Source organism: Lissotriton vulgaris, chromosome 2_1, assembly GCF_964263255.1.
Source record: "Lissotriton vulgaris chromosome 2_1, aLisVul1.2, whole genome shotgun sequence".
Taxonomy (NCBI): domain Eukaryota; kingdom Metazoa; phylum Chordata; class Amphibia; order Caudata; family Salamandridae; genus Lissotriton; species Lissotriton vulgaris.
Genome location: NC_141687.1, coordinates 191948338 through 191962760, shown reverse-complemented (window position 1 = coordinate 191962760; position 14423 = coordinate 191948338).

Genomic DNA, 14423 nt, shown 5'->3' with positions numbered 1-14423 from the left:
TTTCTTGAGTGTTGTCTGATTAGACTATGTTTGAGGTGTCTTCTTGCTTTGATAGAAATTTTGGGGGGAAGCTAATTGTGAAGGCGTTCACACCTAGCGGTTTCGTGTGGATCAGCATGGGAGATTTGATGGAAATTGGGTTGCCCAGTGGCATTGTTGTGGTTTCGTGTGGACAGCAGGCATGTGGGGGCAGTAACTGCTATGGGAGCCGAGGGACTCGCTAGGTAGAAAAGGCCCCAGAGTAGTGATGGAAGCAATAGGTGGATGTGGGATCAAGTAGCCACCGTAGGAGTCGGAGGGTTCTCGAAGGCCTGGTCGGAGGTATTAGGACAGTAACCCTTATAGAAGAGGGAGCCTTGTGACTAAATTGGGAGAGAAGCTGCTGCGTAAGGGACGAGGGAGTGAGAGTTTGTGGGATCTAAATTGCCCAGGTTCGGGCACTCCTCCATTGGATGTTGGGTGCTCCTGGTCTTGTTTGGACCCTTATCAGCATTGTCTGTGCTTGTTGGGGAGTTTGAGGAAGGCTGACTTAGGATCAGGTGAAATAGTGGTTTCAATTAAACAACTATTAATAAATAAAAAATATTCAATAGATGTAGTATAATTAAATTACTTCCCACCTGATTCCCCTGTAAACCTACAACCCGCTACGGAACTAAAAACGCAAAAGTCAAATAAACAAATATTAATAACTACTAAAAATAATCAATTTATTTTATATAATTAAATTACTTCCCACCCAATTTCCCTATAAACCCACAACCCACTACTGATCTAAAAACACAAAAATCAAATACAAAAAAAATATTAACTATTAAAAATGTAACAAAAATGTAATCTTAAACAAAAAAAACATAAATCACTTACATATAAAATATATACTAAAATACATAACATTAATAAAAAATCGATATTTTTAACAACTATATTGTTGCAAACTATATTTTTAACATCAATATTACTTACCTAAATTCGATATTCTTGACCACGAGAATTTGTCTGTCGATATTTCTGACCCAGGATATTTTTAACTTGATATTTGTGTAAATCGATATTTTTGATTTGATAGTCTGTCTCTGCACCCTACAAAACCACTTAAATTCAGCAGTTCAGCAGTTATAGTTATCTGCACTAACAGTAACTTATGCCCCTGCAATGCACTGCTTATGACCTCACGTATTACATCACTCATAACATGGTCAGTGACAACACTGATGACATCTCAAATGATATCACTGATGACATCATCCACAGAACCACTCACACACAGACTCACCCCATACAACCGATCATATGCCCACTCACACCCCCACACAACCCCTCGCATACCCACAGACCCATACCAGTACTCACACACACACCCACTCACTGATCCATAGGACTACTCACACATCCACTCACTCACTCATATAGGCACTCAAACAGCAATGCACTCACCCATACAGTTACTCATACAACCATTCACTCACTCATACAGCCATTCACACAGCCACATACTGAGCCATACAACTACTCACACACCCACTTATTCACCTACTCAGTCACTCACACACCCACCCACTCACTGATCCATACAGCCTCTCAACACAGCTGCTCACTCATCAATACAAGCACTCACACACTTACTCACACATCCACACAATCACTTGCATACCTAATCACACATCCATAAAAGCACTCACACATCGGCTCCGGCACCCATACAGTCATTCACACAGACACTCACTCTCCAATACAGCCACTCACGTGCTAACTTGTAATTCACCTACACAGTCAATCACACACCCACTCACTCATGGATACAGCCTCTCAATGCAGCCACTCACTTGTCCATACAAGCACTCACACACTCGCTCACACACCCACACAATCACTTACATACCCAATCATACATCCATAAAAGCACTCACTCATCAGTTCCTTCACCCTTACAGTCATTCACACAGACACTCAATCTCCAACACAGCCACTCACACACCAACTCTTATTCATCTTCACAGTCACTTACACACCCATACACTCACCTATAAAGCCTCACAACACAGCCACAGCCCTGATGGACAATGGAGAAACAGCGGCCCTCATCCTCCTAGACCTCTCTGCGGCATTCGACACGGTCTGCCACCGCACCCTAGTACGGCGCCTCAGCAACATCGGAGTCCAGGACAAGGCGCTGGACTGGATCATCTCCTTCCTCGACGGAAGAACACAGAGAGTCCGCCTACCACCGTACAAGTCAGAGGCCTCCGAAGTCACCTGCGGCGTCCCTCAAGGATCATCTCTGAGCCCCACCCTCTTCAACGTCTACATGAGCCCCCTCACGGCCATCGTACGCAAACACAACCTCAGCATAATCTCCTACGCCGACAACACCCAACTGATCCTCTCCCTGACCAACGACTCCGCCGCCGCCAGATCCAACCTGCACGAAGGGATGAAAGAGGTAGCCGAGTGGATGACGACCAGCCGCCTGAAACTGAACTCGGACAAGACGGAGGTCCTCATCCTGGGCTCCTCACCCTCCGCCTGGGACGACTCCTGGTGGCCTCCCGCCCTGGGCACCGCACCCAAACCGACAGACCATGCACGCAACCTGGGCTTCCTCCTGGACTCCTCCCTCTCCATGACCAGGCAAGTCAACAACGTCTCCTCGGCGTGCTTCAACATCCTACGCATGCTACGGAAGATCTTCTGGTGGATACCTTCATAGTACACCTCTGGCCAGCCTGAGTCTACATGTTTTTAACTACGTACCTGTTCTCCATTGACAGCACGTTACAGAACTGAGTGTCCAATAAGAGTGAAGTGGCAGCACTTGAGTGCAGCCCTGATGAAACTGCTCTACGCTATACAGCAGTGAAACATGTCGGCAACGTAGGTAATGGTATGCATGACTAGCTACCAGCCTTTTTAATACTCAAGAGCACGCAATCACCACCCTACGAATAAAAGTGGATAAGGGATTGGTGTGTTGTGTGTGGTTTTAGGCACTCTATTATTATGTTTGTGTGTGTTTGTCACTAGCAGAATTTTCTGCACTTCACTGTAGCACTTTATACGTTGTTTGTTTTGGACACGTCTTACTTTCTATCACCTTTATTTTCCCGAGGAGCGAGTGACCACCGATGATGAGACAGGGGCCTGTCTGGAAATTGCATACCAGTTACCCCGCTTGGTGGTGTTTCCGTGAGGGGTCACTTGCTTCTCGCACATTTTTCCTCTATTTAGAGTAAAGTCCAATGTGTGGTGTGGACTGTTGTGAACAACCAAGATTGGGGTCACTCTAAGAGCTTTGCTCTGTTGGGTTGTCTTGGAGAACAGATATTTTAAATAAGGCAGAGCACAGTGCATTATCTCATTATAATGTGGATAAGAGAGTAGTGGGGAGTGGGATGTATTGGACCCCCCTTATGTCACTGATAGATTTACTCGCCATTTGGATTGGGTCTCATTGTATATTATTGACTGTGAGTGGAGGGCGACCCTTTCCGTATTCCCTCTAAGCTCCTGTATTGTTTGAGGATCCCCACCGAGACCAGGAAGACCGTCACCCAGGCCCTCGTCACCAGCCGACTGGACTACGGCAACGCCCTCTACGCCGGTACCACCGCCAAGCTCCAGAAGAGACTCCAGCGGATCCAGAACGCCTCAGCCAGACTCATCCTCGACATCCCACGAACCAGCCACATCTCCGGACATCTGAGAGACCTTCACTGGCTCCCCGTCAACAAAAGAATCACCTTCCGCCTCCTCACCCACGCACACAAAGCCCTACACGACCAAGGCCCGAGCTACCTCAACAGCCGAGTCAACTTCTACGCTCCCAAACGCCACCTCCGATCAGCCAACCACGCCCTCGCTGCCGTCCCCCGCATCCGAAGAGCGACTACAGGAGGAAGGTCCTTCTCCTACCTGGCCGCCAAGACCTGGAACTCCCTCCCGACCGACCTGCGCCTGACCCAAGACCACCTCTCCTTCAGGAAGAAGCTGAAGACCTGGCTGTTCCCCCCCCTCCAGCGCCTTGAGACCCTACGGGTATGTAGCGCGCTTTACAAGTGTCACTGATTGATTGATTGACTTACTCTCCCATACAAGCACTTACACACTCATTCACACACTCACACAATCACTTACATACCCGTTCACGCATCCATACAAGCACTCACATATCTGCTCCTACACCCCTAGTCATTCACACAGACACTCACTCTCCAATACATTCAGTTACACACTAATTAACTTAACCAAACACCCACTCATACAGCCACACACTCACCCTTACAGCCACTTACAAAACCAGTCACTCACTCATGCAGCCATTCAGACACCCACTCACTCACCCATAGTCTCTACACACCTAGTTATCCACCCATAGGCCTACTCACACCACCATTAACTCACTCAGTCAGACAGACCCAATCAATCAACAATACAGTTACTCACACAACATCTCACCCACACAGCTACTTACACACCCACTTATACACCCATGCAGTCACTATCACACCATAGACACAAGTATACATATAGTCACACTATGAATGACATTATATATGTTAGAAGTAGAATCACTCAGCAGTAGTCCACCTAGTATACTAATTTAGCTTTTTAGTAGGTTAGTATTTATGTTTAACACCCATAAATTCTTAAAAACACACTCACTTGACAATGCCATCAGTGATGTAATTTGAGATGTCATCAGTGATGTCACTGACCATTTCATTGGTGTTGTAAAATGTGAGGTAATAAGCAGTACATTGAAAGGTGTAAGTTATAGTTAGCTCAGGTAACCTCTCCAACTCAGGCTATCCCCATCGCTAACCCAATTCAGGAAGGATGCAGCCCTCCCGTGCTTTGAGACCCTCACGGGTGAGTAGTCGCGCTTAAAAAATACTGATTGATTAACTGTTGAATTTCACAGGTTTTGCATAAGTGAAATCTCAACTTAACTATAACGTCCCTGTAACCTTTGTTTTTTTTCAGTGGGAAAGTAAGAAAATATATACATATACATATATGTATATATACATACACAGAGATAGACAACTACTTTACAACAGAAAAGGGTGTCAGCATGCTTTTTATCAAAGATATTAAATGTAGGTATACATAGAAGAAGAAAATTGACTATTGGCACATTCAAATGAACTTCAAGTACCTTGCTTAAGTCTACTTGGGCACTGGTGGGATATGCCCTAAAGGATTACTTATTTATTTACGGTATTTGTGTAGTGCAAACACTCATCTCCAGAGGGATTTGGTGGCACTAAATTGCTGCATGCCCATGGAGCTGTGGAAAAGCCCACTTGGTGCACTATTGTTAATCTGTGAAAAAAACTGTTTTTTAGGTTTTTGTCTGAATCTGACATGGTTGTCAGTGATGTGAAGATTCAAAGGCATTAGGTTCCAGTGGGCCTCTGCCAAATGCTAAGTACAGTGATCTCAGGTTTCATGTAGATTTATAAAATTCCACCTTTGATCATAGAATTTCAGGGCCAGATTCATATAGTGCTGTGTGGGCGTGGGAGAGGAGTTTGAATTATTATTATTGAAAAATTATCTCAACCCTCGGGACTGATTAATTCATTTGTTTCCATACATATTTGCAAATTTAACATTGTTTTCAGCCATGTTTAACTGGGCATTGAGTGCTTTCTTCAATGTTCAGATTAGCCTTGGTGGCATCCCTCTCCAGGAGCAATCTCGCCTATTGGGGATATTTAATACATTCATTCCAAGAAGATGCACCTGTGTCTGGCACATTTAAATCAGATTTGCTTATGTTTAAATGGGCTTTGAGTGTTTACTCAAGTCTGCTTGATAGTTTGCGCCTTGGTTTCCGCTGAAAATCACCCCCTAGGATAGCAGCAACAACCATATGTTCAGCTATCTCTAATTCCGGATATAAGCATAGCTACACATTTCCACTAATGCATTTGTACCACCACAATCTGAGCATCCTCTGCCAAACACATACAACACTAAAACACTTCCCACATCGGCCACATTGTATTCACACATCTACACATTTATAGACTAGTGATGTACCAGCTGAAGTCCTCCACACCTCTCTTTTCACTACACACCGTATCCACAGTGAAACAAACACATCAAGCGCACAGCATTGCAATGCTTGTCACATAGACACTAACACCATAAAAGCATAACATTAAAACACTTCCCACTGACACCCACTCTTTTTCATTCACGAAGTAGGATGCTGCCCACCTGCAAATCAGCTCAGCACATCGTCGGAGATATGATGCGCTCTCTAAATGCAAATACAGTGCTGTACGAGGAGCCTACTCCATGTAACATCAGAACTGATCCGTAAAAGTCATATTTTACTCTGAGAACGGTTTGTTACTTTGGAGTGTTCTTTATTGCAGTGGGTTAATGTTTCAGTTGTGTCCGACTCCAGTACCCAAAAGCATCCCTGCGTTTTCATAATGGCGAAGCGTGGTTCTTAATGCCACACTAGACCATTCACTTGTAAATATACCCCAAATACTTTTGTCATTTCTACATCAAAGTCTTTAAGCATAGGCTTAGCACAGTACCATCCATACCAAGCTGTTAAATATATATATGTATATATATATATATATATATATATATATATATATATATATATATATATATATATATATATATATATATATATATTCCACTCATGATGCTTTTTGAAAATTCAGCTGTGTCATCTGTGCAGCCACTGAGCAAACCATCTTGTACTATCTGAGGAATGCGGACGCTGAAACGTTGTAGTGGAAATATATTTTTGTTCTTTTGTGAATCTATCTGTTTGAGTCACTTCTTTCTTGGATATTTTATTTCTTTGTGACTCATTGTATCCTTCGGGATCCAGATTTTTGCCCTGGCTGGCTGTTGTTTTCTTGTGATCCTTCATCTTGAAGTATATATATATATACATATATATATATATATATTCACTGAAAAAACCAAAGGTTTCACACCAGTTATAGTTAGGAATTAGCATTTTAAAAACCTTTGAAATTCACTGAAAAAACCATAGGTTTCACACCAGTTATAGTTAGGAATTAGCATTGAAATTCCCACGTTATAGTTAGTTTGACTCACTATTACCTGCGCGCCTGCAATGCACTGCTGATGACGTCACATATTACATCACATATTTACAAGTGAATGGTCTAGGTGGCATTAAGCAGCAATTGCTTACACCACGCTTCGCCATTATGAAAACGCAGTGCATTGCAGGCGCGCAAGTTATAGTGAGTCCAACTAACTATAACGTGGGAATTTCAATGGTTTTATGTCTGTAAAATTTCCAGCTAACTATAACTGGTGTGAAACCTATGGTTTTTTCAGTGAATTTAATAGGTTTTTTAAATGCTAATTCCTAACTATAACTGGTGTAAAACCTATGTTTTTTTCAGTTTTTTTCAGTGAATTTCAAAGGTTTTTTAAATGCTAATTCCTAACTATAACTGGTGTGAAACCTTTGGTTTTTTCAGTGAATTTCATAGGTTTTTTAATAGAAAATTTCTATATCTATGAAATGTAATATTTTTTATAATGAATCCAATAATGTATATTTATGTAATACTATTTTTTTTATGTATATTGTTCATGTTTTTTTTTTTTTTTGCCCTGGAGCGCTCCCGGTGCGTGTCCCGGTGAGCGCACCGGAAAGCACAGTCTTGCGGTGCGCCCTAGGGCGCTTACCGGTGAGCGTCCCGTTAGCGCTTTTTCCGTGAATGAAAACATCATCGTGACGTATCGCGTAGCCGCGTCCGCGTGATACGCACGGCGTAAGCACTTGAGCGCATACGATCGCGCAACGTAAGCATCCGACGCGCTTACGAGGCGCGCCCCGGGGCGCGTAGCGTAAGCGCGTCGGGTCATGTGACCTAAAAATAACGCTTTTTATTGGTGCAGGACATTTTTGGTTTCCAAATGATGAAAGCCCTGGTCGTGTGACCTGAAATTAACACTTTTCATTGGTTCAGGACGGTTTTTTTTCCTAATGATGAAAGCCCCCACCTTTTTTCCTCATTCTCACTTTGTACTTTGAGTGAAGAAGACCTGTTGAAAGACCTCTCTGTACTTTTTTGGATTGAAAAATGGCTTCAGTAGCAGCAGCAGCAGGAGCATCTCAGCCACCACCACCACCAAGAGGACCACCACAACACCACACTGGTGGAGATGAAGAAGAGGAAGAGGAGGAGGAGGTAGAGGAGGGTAGGAGGACATTCCTGCCAGAAGACAATACACCATATAGGCCAAAGCCACACATTGTATGGGAGTTTTTTTCCATCCCAAGAGGCCAAAAAAAGGTGAATGCATCTAAGGTGACTTGCCTAATCTGTAACATGGAACTTTCAAGGGGGAACCCTAACAAAAAATACTCATTTGGCAATAACACCATGATTCGCCACATGCAGCGCAAGCATCCCAACAACTATGCTGCGGCAGAGGTGAGAGAACTGGCCAGTAACCCTCCCCAATCTTCACCCAGCACCTCAAAAGAAAGCAACCCACTCCATCGGGACCAGAGACAAGAGAGATGGTCCCAAACTTCAACCCCAGTTTGGGAAATACAAGATCACTTGTATTTTTTGTGGGAAAACCATCACCTATGGTGAGCAAAGCATAAAGCTCATCAACCGTGCTGGTGACAACCACAAATGCCCCAAAAATCCATAATTTTTTCCTGTTTTTTTCCTGTTTTTTTTTTTCTCCAGTTGAGCCGTTTTCAATTCCTTGTTTTTTGTTTCTCCCCATAAAAATAACAAAAAAAATATAAAATTGTTCATAAAAGCCAAAAAAAGTACAAAATGTTCAAAAAAACATTAAAAAAAATATAAAACAACAAAAAGAAGAAAAAAAACCGTTCTTTTCAGAACTACCTCCAATTTATAAAAAAAGGCTACATTTAAAAAAAAACTCTTTTTTCCCCATGGTACGCTCCCCGGTACGCTCCACGGTGCGCATACCGGGCGCTCCCCCCGTGCAAATCGAAGAAAAAAAAATGTGTTTTGCCCTGCGGGGCCCTTTTATGGCCTCCACATCAAACCTAGGGGGTCAGAGGGGGTCTATCCTGCCCCTTTTTGGTCATTCCCCTCTTTGTTTTTGCCACCTCTTGTGTCTCGATCCTACCGAGACACAAGATGGCGGCCGCTCCCGACTGTTTGGAATGTTTACAGACACCCAAGAGCCAATCAGCTTTCCGCACGCGAACTCGCGTAGCGCGCTGGTTCGCGCCCCGGTGCCCGTACCGGGGCGCGCTTATAGATATATATATTTTTTTGAACCTAAATTACTCAAAATCCACTGGAGCACATATCTTGAGACAGAGCAAAGGCACATCGGACTACCAGTCCCTACAATTTTGCCAAGTTTCGTGGAAATCCATTCAGCCGTTCGGGCTAAAAGTGAGGTCGACCGCCCTATGGAAATTAACATGGGGAAAACATGTTTTGGGACCCCCCTTTTTTCTCGGCCCCCGCTTGACGAATCCCCCCCATACTTTCAGGCAAGGACCGGAGCGCCGCGAGGCAAATTGGAGGAAATTTTCAGGCAGATTTCTCAACCGGCGCCAAAGTTATTCCCAATAGAATGTTGCGATTTCCCTATTGAAAATAATCCTAACTATAACTACCTACTGGCGACCGCCAGTAGGTAATATATATATGTTTATATACATATATATATTAAAAGAACTCCGTTTATATCTTCCTCTGTAATCCTCCGCAAAAATGAACACGGACCAATGTAGGTAATTTGCTAGCTTTTTATTTCTCGTGCAACACAATCACCACCATGACGCGTTTCGGGCCCTGTGAGCTCTTGATCACATGACATTGTTTAGCAAGCCCCAACCTATAAAGTTCAAATGGAAGTCACCTGACCACTGGGCCTAAGGACATAAAAAACAGACTTCCGCCTAATTCGAGATTCATTATTGAAGCGAGGCAATTGTATAAGTTAAAATATCAAATAAGGGGGCGTGGCCTAGCGGGCGAAGATGGTGGACGCAGCTTGTTAGAGCTCCCGCCGGCCCGACATTTATCCGAGGCAATTATCCTGGCTCCCGGACCCACGAGACACTACACTGGCCTAGACTTGTGGTGGAAGGTGTGAGGAACCCATCGGTGTGCCGGACGGAGCTCCTGTGCCGCCTGGGGCTGAACAAACGGCTGCAGCTCTTCGAGGCCTAGTTCCGGCGTGCACAGCCGGGGCCTCGATTTTGGTGGTGACCGGGACGGGCGTCCCTGGAGCAGACCTTCGGCGGTGGTCTCCGGTGCCGCCTGGCTCGGCTGGCTCGGCGTCGGAGACCTCATTGCATCCCCCTGCCTCCTGAGTGGCTTTGCGAGAGGTGGGGGCACAGAAAGGTGGCAGTGGCCTGAGCGTAGGCCTTGAGACCGGGGCCTTGCCTTTCGCGCTTCCCAACCGCGAGTATTGGGGCCCGGGGCCGGCCCGAACAGCGACCTGGGCGGCCCCACTTGCCATCTTGGGGCGACGCTGACACCCTGGTTGTGCTTCCTATCCCGGGAGCCGACTGTGGACCCTGCCGGAGTGCCATTTGGATCCCTGGAGGAGCTGTGGGACGGCGGCTGCTGTGTCGTAGAGCGAGCAGTGAGTACATACGGCCCCAGTGGGGGTGGATGTTAGACCCAGTAGAAGGTGTGGGGCAGGAACTGTGGCGCGCTGAGACCCCCCCCTTCTGAGGAGCCTGGACACGGTTGACCACCTCCGGTCAGGACTTGCCCCGGATCCAAAGGGGCCTAGTGCCTGGGTCCCGAATTGCACTGCCTTCCAACTGTGTGTGTTAAGGCCTGGGCTGACCTGAACGCTCTGGAACACTGACTGGTGAGTTTGAGGACCCCTGGTACCCAGAGTGGACACTTGAGAGGGGTCTGGTTGGCGACAAAACAGTGCACGCGGTATAGCGGAGCTGGGTGAGACTGCTGCCGTCCCCCTTGATGCGCCCTTGGGGCTGAGCTGGGGTCCGGTGCGATCCGGATATTGGTGGAGGACCCCCCTTGTGGATCAACTTACTCTGGGCCTGTGACTTCATCCGGCCTGTCCTGCTGCTGACCGAGAAGAGCTCTGCTGGCTGCTGGTGTTGGACTGCCTCCCCTGAGTGACCCGGCCATGACCAGGGGCGGTGGAGGGAGCGGGTCCGCCAAGCAGGGGCCCATCGACAAATTTACCGGGCCTAGTGGAGGGCCTGGTGCTTCCAGGGGTGGCCAAGGTACAGGCCCGATAACGCGGCATTGATGGCGGCGATTACCCAATCTAGGGACATGCTGGATGCTAAAATAGGAGCGATGGGGGCTGATGTCACTTTGTTGCGACAGGATCTTCGCAATGCCGTAGCCCGCATTACGGAGGCAGAGACTAGGATTACTGGAGTGGAGGGCGATGTGGGGACATTGAAACAGAAGGTGGCGGCGATGGAAAGAATCCAAAAGGGCCTAGCACTCCGCGTGGAGGACGCGGAAGGGCGGGCGCGCAGAAACAACCTGCGCTTCGTGGGCTTTACGGAGGATTGCGAGAAAGGACGCATGGATTGCTTTTTGACACAATGGCTGGAGAGCTGGCTCCCCCCGGACGCCCTGTCGCGATGCTTTGTGATAGAGCGCGCCCACACAGCCCTGACGCAAAAACCGCCGGCCGGAGAACAACCTCGTCCGGTCATAGCCCGACTGCTGAACTTCCATGACAGGGACGTCATCTTACGGGAAGTAAGAGCCAAGGAGACACTCATATTTGAAAGTCATAAAATTATGATCTTCCCTGACTATACTAAACTTGTGCAGCAGCAACGCCACTCCTTCATGGCAGCGAAAGCTAATCTGCGTGGCCTAAAGATACAGTACTCCTTGCTCTATCCGGCCTGTCTCCGGGTCATCTTCCAGTCGAAAACTCACTTCTTTGATACCGCGGAGGAGGTTTTCAGATGGACTGATGAGACAGTCAGGGTCCGGCCGCACGCCCAGCCGGGCTTGGGCTCTGGCCCATCACGTGGATCCTCGCAGGAGAGGGGCGACCCTGCTACTAAGAATAAGCGACGCAGGAAGTCCACGTCACGGAAGCGGTCCTTCTCTCGTAGCGGCCAGCCCGATGAGACACAACTTGACACTGACCAGTCTGGAAAAGAAAATTGAAACCTTGAGAGTACGAGTATCTACTGATTTCGAGGACTTACCGAGGGTATGGCTCGAAGATGGATTGTGCCTACCTGGACAACTGGTCATTGGGCGCATAGTGCCGCGGCACACCACGTATAATGGCCAGGGCCTTCCCTGGCTTGTGACAATGCCACCGAATTGCCACGATGTCACGGACTAATGCTGAGGGGAGGTGGTGGTGTGGGGTTCGGGTTGCTGGTTTTATGGGGCTGCCTAATCCCCCACGGGTGGGGGTTGGCCCTGAGGGGAAGGTTCTTCGTTTGAGGGAATAGTTGGGATCCATTGGCATGGTTGGCCTTGGGTGCTCTGTTTTGGGCGTGAGGTTCCCCATGCCGCGACAGATGCTTCAGAGTTCCGTGGAGCGTAGGGGTGGGGGGTGGGCTCCAGGGGTTGGTATGTTGGGGAGAGGGTGTTGGGGGGGTGGGGGGAGCCTGGGGTGGTCAGAGGGGTTTGCACGTGATTCCTAATGCCGTACAATTACTTGAGTGGAGTGCCTGGACTGGGTGCTGGGGTCCTCGGGGTCATTTCCAACTTGACTATGGTTGATCTATCGCCTTCGGGACTCCCTAGAGAGTCCATGACAATATTAAGCTGGAATGTCAGGGGAATGCTGGACAAAATTAAGAGGGGAGCGATCTTGCGATGGGGTAAACGGGAGGCTGCAGATGTCTTGCTGTTGCAAGAGACGCACATGATGGGTTCAAAGGTGCTAAGCCTGCAGAGATTTGGTTACCAACAGGTGTTTCATGCCGGGTTCTCCAGGGGCTCGAGGGGAGTTGCTCTTCTGGTTCACCCCAGACTGGCCTACATTCATGAGCGACAATGGCTGGACCCGCAGGGCCGCTAAGTTTTTATTAAGGGTATGATTGGTGCTGAACCGGTAGTGTTTGGGAGTGTGTACGCTCCTCCCCCGCTGCAGTGGCCCCTGGTTGAGAGGCTGTTTGAAGTGTGGGCGGACATCCCGGAATCCCTGGCTGTGCTGGGCGGTGACTGGAACGATGTTATGGACGTGTGCATGGACCGTAAGAGGCTGCAAGGTACAATGGTGGCTGCTGCCCCTACCAGATTGAGTGCGGCGGTTGAAGGGCTGGGCTGGGTGGATATCTGAAGACATATGCATGCCACAGTGAGAGAATACACGTATGTATCTGCTGTGCACGGCTCCTTTTCTCGACTGGATTATGTTTTCATGCCGGAAGCATTCCTTGACAGGGTGAGGGAGGCCAAAATTCTGCCTAGGGGACTGTCCGAGCATTCTCCTGTCGCAGTAAAGATAGATTTACATAGGAAACGTCAGCCGTTCCGATGGAGGATGTCCTCGTGGCACCTTCGATAGGCAGACTATGTTCAACACATGCGGGGTGCGATTGCCCATTACTGGCAGGAAAATCTGGGCGAGGATGTCGACGCAGTGGCGGTCTGGGAGGCCATGAAGCCTACACTGAGAGGCATAGACATAGCGTGGTGCGCGGCCGCCCGTTGTCGTCGCCGGGAGGCTATTGTTGCGGCGGCGGCCCAGGTTGAACACCTAGAACAGCGTTGCCAGAGAGGAGGAGATGGGGTGGCGGTTCGGCTGATCCTGCAGGCGCAACAGTCCTACGTATCTATTTTGATGGACGAGGCTCGGCAAGCATGACTGGCCACGGGGAGTAGGATATATCAGTGGGAAGATAAGTCCTGTACTATGCTCCATAGGTTATGTCAACACATCATGCAACCAGTCACATTGCCGGGTCTCACAGACGGGGAGGGAGTTGCTATTACAGATCCAGCTGCTCTGGCGGCGAGTTTTGCCCACTATTACGCGGACCAATATGCTTAACGGGACTGCCTCCCGGCTGATGCGATCGACAAATTTATTGCGGATCTGCCCCCCCAGGCTGTTTCAGATGAAACAAGTAAGTCTCTGGACCTTCCCCTCACAGCGGAGGAACTGGGGGAGGCTTTGGGGCAACTCAACATGGGGATGGCGCACGGACCGAGGGGCTTTCCTTGTGAATTTTATAAAAAGTTTAATCTCCAACTGGGGTCCCATTATAGGGAGGCGCTGGAGTCGGCGCGGGAACGGGGTTGCTTGCCAACAGACTCGTGCCACGCCGAGGTTGTGGTCTTTCAGAAGCCAGGTAGGCCCCCGGACCGACACGAATCGTATCGCCCCATATCCTTACTCAACTTTGAGGCTAAATTGCTGGCAAAAGCACTGGCGAATCGCCTCCTCCCATATGTGGCTGACCTAGTACATCC